Raw genomic sequence first — 6,293 nt, 5'->3', positions numbered from 1 at the left:
GGTCCTCCATCTGGCAATACATATAGGTCCATTTTTGGTGTTTCCTTGCCGTTATATATAACGTTCACCCTTATTTTTCCTTTGGGGTAGACTTTTTGCCCCGTGTACGTCTTCAAGACAATCTCTGTATCTCTCAAGGGTATATGTGAGAATAGCCGCTTGTAGTCCCTTCGGTTTATGACTGTTAGGGCTGATCCTGTGTCCAATTCCATTTTCACTTGGACTCCGGCTATCTTGAACGTGACCCAGATAGTTTGGTGATCCTCCGTTTTGATCACCTTATGTAGTTTCAGACAACCCAGCTCCTTGCTTCCGGAGTCTGTATCACTTTTCTGTTCGTCTGAACTGCTCTCCGTCACCTTATGTACCTTCTTGTACTTCTCCTGTGGAGATTTCTTGCTGCTGGTTTTCTTTCCTGACCTGCAGACTGTTGCTATGTGTCCTACTTTTCCACATTGTCTGCTCACTTTGTCCTTGAACCAGCAATTATTATGGTCGTGTGTTGTTCTACCGCAGTGATAGCACTTCACTGTTCCGTATGACATTTCATTTGTGCCATATTCTTGCGGTCTCCGTTGTATTCCTGCAGCGCCCCGTGCGGCTGCTTCGTGTGATACTGCCATGCTGAAAGTCTTGTCCAGCGTAAGATCCTTTTCTGATAGAAGCCGTTTCTGGGTTCCTTCACTTTGAAGCCCACACACAAACTTGTCCCTTAAAGTATCTGCTAGTCCCGTTCCAAACTGGCAGTGTTTCAATAGCTTGCGCAGTTCCGTTAAATAATCAGCATTACTTTCATCTTTATGCTGGTTCCTTTTGTGAAACTTAAATCTTTCTGCTATCAGCAGCAGTGTGGGGTTTAAGTGGTCCTGTAGGATTGACACTATATTTTGAAAATCCTTTTCCACTGGCTTCTCTGGGGTTACTAGGTTTCGCAGTAAGCCATATGTTTTTGCACCCATTGAATTCAACAATACCAGCGCTTTCCTGTCATCTGGCACTTCATTCGCCTTGCAGTACACTTCTATGCGTTCGGCATATGTCGTCCAATCTTCGACTTCATTTTCGAATGTTGTGACACTGCCACTCTTCGGCATCCCTGGGTGTGGTTAGACTGGCTCAAAATGGCGTTTTCCCGCGCTCACCCTTCTTCTCCGCTGTCGCTCAAAATGGCGTTTTCCTGCGCTCTCCCTTCTTCTCCGCTGCGGCTCAATATGGCATCTCCCATGCTCTCCCTTCTTCTCCACTGCGGCTGCTCGGCCCTTGAACACCAGCTGCGCTCTGCACGTTTTCCTTTCTTCCCCACTGACGCTGCTCGGCCCTTGAACACCAGCTGCGCTCTGCGCGTTTTCCTGCGTGCCTCTCTCTCTCGTTGACGCTGCTCGGCCCTTGAACACCGGCTGTGCCCTGTGCGCTCTACCCTCTCTCTACTCCCGTCGACGCTGCTCGGCCTTTTTCTGTGCCGTCGGTCGGCTCTAGCCGCCGCTGTCCAGGAAGGGTCTGCGCCGTACCTGTTGCCAGCCCATTTCGCTGGACCACCGTGACTGAAGAACCAAGCCCAGCTCTCAACAGCCTCCCCTGCGATGCTCAAGTCTCCGCTGGATGGTCGACGCCCGTGCTTCTAGACTCGGCCTTCTCCTTTCACTTTTCTCCAGGAGCGAATCCCCGGGAGGTGATGCAGAGTTGCAGGTAGGTTTGAATCTTCTCGTCGCCAATGTTAGATCCGTGTATCTTGATGTTGTGTGTCCTTCAATAACTAGACAAGAGACTGCAGGGAACAATCAACAGGTGTTTACTGGATGAGGGTTACTCTAAAACTAACTGTACAGATCCCTACTCAGGGTTTATATACAAGTGCGGTCACTGCCGGTACTACAGTATACAGGAGCTGTAAAAAGTAGTTCTCCCCATAAAGGTACACTACAAGGGAGGCAAGTGGAGGTTGAGTGAGAATGAAGGAGTGTAGAGATTCCATAGCATAGATACTTAGAAGGAGACAAAGATGGAGTGAGGTGGCATGACCAAGGGCCCTCCCTGTGTGTTTTCATAGCATCACAGTGATAGCCGAATAGTTAGGTGAATGTGACCATAGAGAGAGAGGGAATGGGTAAGGGTGCATGGATGTCAGTGTCAAGTGGGATGTGGAGGAAGAGATTGCTAAAGGTGAGTGCTGGTGAGGAAAGGCAATTGGGATCAGATTGAGGGTGATAGGAAATTCATACTAACTTTTCCAGTATGCAGAAGGCCATGAAATCTCTTCCTGCATTGAATCCAAGTTCTGCGGGTTACTGATAATGAGTTGACCTCCTCTGCCACCTGGACCCACACAGCCTTGGTCTGCTGGGGAGGCTCCTTCCTCCCTGAAGAAGGGAAGAGCACCTCTTTATGAGCTCTTGCTCCCTCGACTAAAGCCTGCAAGGCAACGTCATCAAACCTCGGAGCAGCCCTAGCTCTCTCGCTGGCCATTCTTCCTCCAGGTCCCTGTAGCATGAAAGGCCAAAAGGTTGGCAGTCTGCAGAAGCAAGGCTTGTTGCAGACCTTAAATGCAGCAGCAATGATGATGTCATCGGAGGCGACTTTCAGACTGGAAAAACTCACTTGCCTTGGGTTCCCACACGTTGGAACTCAATTGGCCAATCAAGTTAAAATAACATCAATCTCCCACATTGATTTAGATTTGGGTGGATAATATGAAATGCGGATTACACGACCCCAGCCCGCCCCTGAATTAAAATCCAGCCCGAAATGTCAATCTGTGACGTCACCTGTTGCCAGGTGGCCCTTAATTGGCCTGCTGAGCCCGCTGGGCGGGCTCAACAAGGTCAATCAAGGGAAAATCAAGTGGGTTGGCCACAACTCGATGGAGGCGAGACTACAACCCCAAAAGTGGGAGTCCCGCCTCCTACTCACCTCCATTGATAAAATCCAGCCCTTTGTGTCTGTCTTCACGGAAGAAAACGCAAAAAATCTCCTGGAAATTGTGGAGAACCAAGGGTCTAGCGAGAATGAGGAACTGAAAGAAGTTAATATTAGTAAAAAAAATAGTACTGGAGAAATTAATGGGACTGAAAGCCAATGAATCCCCTGGACCTGATAGCCTACATCCTAGGGTTTTGAAAGAGGTGGCTATAGAGATAGCGGGTGCATTGGTTGTCATTTTAAAAAAATTCCATAAATTCTATAATGGTTCCCGTGGATTGGAAGGTAGCAAATGTAACCACAATATTTAAGAAAGGAGGAAGAGAGAAAACGGGGAACTACAGACCAGTTAGCCTGGCATCAGTATTTTGGAAAATGCTAGAATCTATTATTAAGGACGCGATAACATTCTACTTAGAAAATAATAATAGGATTGGGCAGAGTCCACACGGATTTATGAAAGGGAAATCATGTTTGATGAATTTGTTAGAGTTTTTTGAGGTTGTAACTAGCAGAATAGATAAAGGGGAACCAGTGGATGTGATGTATTTGGATTTTCAGAAGGCATTCGATAAGGTGCCACACAAGAGGTTATTAAACAAAATTAGGGCTCATGGGATTGTGGGTAAGGTTCACCAGACTGATTCCTGGGATGGGGAATTGGCCTATGAGGAGAGATTGAGTAGACTGGGCCTATATTCTCTGGAGTTTAGAAGAATGAGAGGTGACCTCATTGAAACATACACAATTCTTACCGGGCTTGACAGGGTAGATGCAGGGAAGATGTTTCCCCTGGCTGGGGAGTCTAGAACCAGGGGTCACAATCTCAGAATAAGGGGTTGGCCATTTAGCACTGAGATGAGGGGAAATTTCTTCACTCAGAGGGTGGTGAATCTTTGGAATTCTCTACCCCAGAGGGCTGTGGAAGCTCAGTCATTGATTATATTCAAGACCGAGATTCATAGATTTTTGGATATTAAGGGAATCAAGGGATATGGGGATAGTGCAGGAAAGTGGAGTTGAGGTAGAAGATCTGAAGGGATAATTACAAGTCCTAGCCCTTCTCGGGCTACCCCAGATCAGGCGTATTCCCCAGATGTTCACCTTCAACTTAAGTTAGAGATAGCCGAATTCCATAAGACGCTTAAATGGGTCTAAAGGTTCAGGCTATCTCTCCCTAAAGGAAAGGAACGACTGAAGATGTTACCATCCTCCAGATAGCATTTTTAATAAGTTTAACTAGACTGTAACCTTCTGGGTATTATGAGGGTCCGGAATACCCCCCAGAATTCTGCAACTCCTATCAAAAGAGTGTACAGAAATTGGGTTTGCGAGTTTATACAGAAATACTCTGAGGCAATTCTAAAAATATATAGTTTTATTTAAGAGCCGACATTCAGTTAACAGCTATTGAATCAGTCACAACATTAACAATTCAAAATACAAATAGCTTACATTTCTTATTTCTCAGAGATCCTTATTCTCAAATCTTTACTTCATTACATTTCTACATTTCTTACTTATTTCTAAATCCAGATTATCCACCAAAATCAATTACTTTGATTACCTGAGACTCAAAGTTAAAAATTTACAGATGGTGCCTGTAAAGTTGAGAAATGCTTGGCCCGTTCAGCGAGTTCTGACTTTCTGTTTGAAAAGCTCTTATTTTTATACCCTTTTTGCAGTGGTTTATTCTTTGAAGTTCTCTGCTGATATTAGCTAATTGTCTTTATTGATACCTCTGTTGAATGCTTTCTATCTTGCTGTCAATTTAGCTATTGCATGCATAATTATGTCTCTACCTTTAGGTGTTTCAAAAACTATAATAAAAACAATATGACAGCAATGGTTTCTGTTTGATGCCATTCTTATCGAAGATTTTCCATTCAATTCTTAATATTGGCTTTACTGGTTTTAGCAGACGTTGAGTCTCCTAACTGCTCCAAGTTCAATACTAACACAATGGCCCAGAAATTCGGGTCTCCACGGGTGAGTACGCACGGGGGGTACTCACCCGTAGGCCCAATGGAAGTGCCGGTTTCCCTGCATGCACTGCGAATGCGCGGGATACCGGCACTTCTGTTCCCCTGAAAGCAGGGGTCCAGAGGTCGAACGTGTGCGCAGGGGGGAGGCTGCGCTGTGCGCATCGAACTTTGTTTTTTTTTTACAGGTTTTCCCGGGAAGGTAAGTCTGCAGAAGTTAGACATATAAAAAGCAGGCGTAAGGCCTGCTTTTTACAAGGTAAGTGGTAAATTAATTAAAATTAAAACATTTTTTCCACAGGTTTATTATTTTTAAATACTTTAAAGCAAGGTAAGTTTATTTTTAGCCCCATTAGAAAATAAAATTATTTTCTTCAAAAATTTAAATTATTGTTTAAAATAGTTATTTCATGTAATTTATAGTTTACTAGCTGGGGGAGCCCGGCGGTGCCGAGGCTTTCTCGAGGGCATGTTGTTGTTGGAAGAGAGAGAGGGAGCGACTGGGGGGAAGAGAGAGAGGGAATGAGAGAGAGGGAAGGAGAGAGGGAAGGAGAGAGAGAGAGGGAAGGAGAGAGAGAGAGAGGGGGGGGAGGAGAGAGAGAGAGAGGGGGGGAAGGAGAGAGAGAGAGAGAGAGATGGAAGGAAAGAGAGAGAGAGATGGAAGGAGAGAGAGAGAGGGAAGGAGAGAGAGGGAAGGAGAAAGAGAGGGAAGGAGAGAGAGACAGAGAGAGAGGGAAGGAGAGAGAGAGAGAGGGAAGGAGAGAGAGATTGGGAGTGTGAGAGAGAGAGATTGGGAGTGTGAGAGAGATTGGGAGTGAGAGAGAGATTGGGAGTGTGAGAGAGATTGGGAGTGAGAGAGAGAGAGATTGGGAGTGAGAGAGAGATTGGGAGTGTGAGAGAGAGAGAGAGAGATTGGGAGTGTGAGAGAGAGAGAGATTGGGAGTGTGAGAGAGAGAGATTGGGAATGTGAGAGAGAGAGACTGGGAGTGTGAGAGAGAGAGATTGGGTGTGTGAGAGAGAGAGAAATTGGGAGTGTGAGAGAGAGATTGGGAGTGTGAGAGAGAGAGACTGGGAGTGTGAGAGAGAGATTGGGAGTGTGTGAGAGATTGGGAGTGTGAGAGAGAGATTGGGAGTGTGAGAGAGAGAGAGATTGGGAGTGTGTGAGAGAGAGAGATTGGGAGTGTGAGAGAGAGAGAGATTGGGAGTGTGAGAGAGAGAGATTGGGAGTGTGAGAGAGAGAGATTGGGAGTGTGAGAGAGAGAGATTGGGAGTGTGAGAGAGAGAGAGAGATTGGGAGTGTGAGAGAGAGAGAGATTGGGAGTGTGAGAGAGAGAGAGATTGGGAGTGTGAGAGAGAGAGAGAGATTGGGAGTGTGAGAGAGAGAGATTGGGAGTG

The sequence above is a fragment of the Somniosus microcephalus genome, chromosome 3 (assembly GCF_052327205.1).
Source record: "Somniosus microcephalus isolate GS21.2 chromosome 3, FLI_Smic_1.0, whole genome shotgun sequence".
In the NCBI taxonomy this organism is placed as follows: domain Eukaryota; kingdom Metazoa; phylum Chordata; class Chondrichthyes; order Squaliformes; family Somniosidae; genus Somniosus; species Somniosus microcephalus.
The sequence above is the reverse complement of the archived record's forward strand: the minus strand, read 5'-3'. Positions refer to the sequence as shown.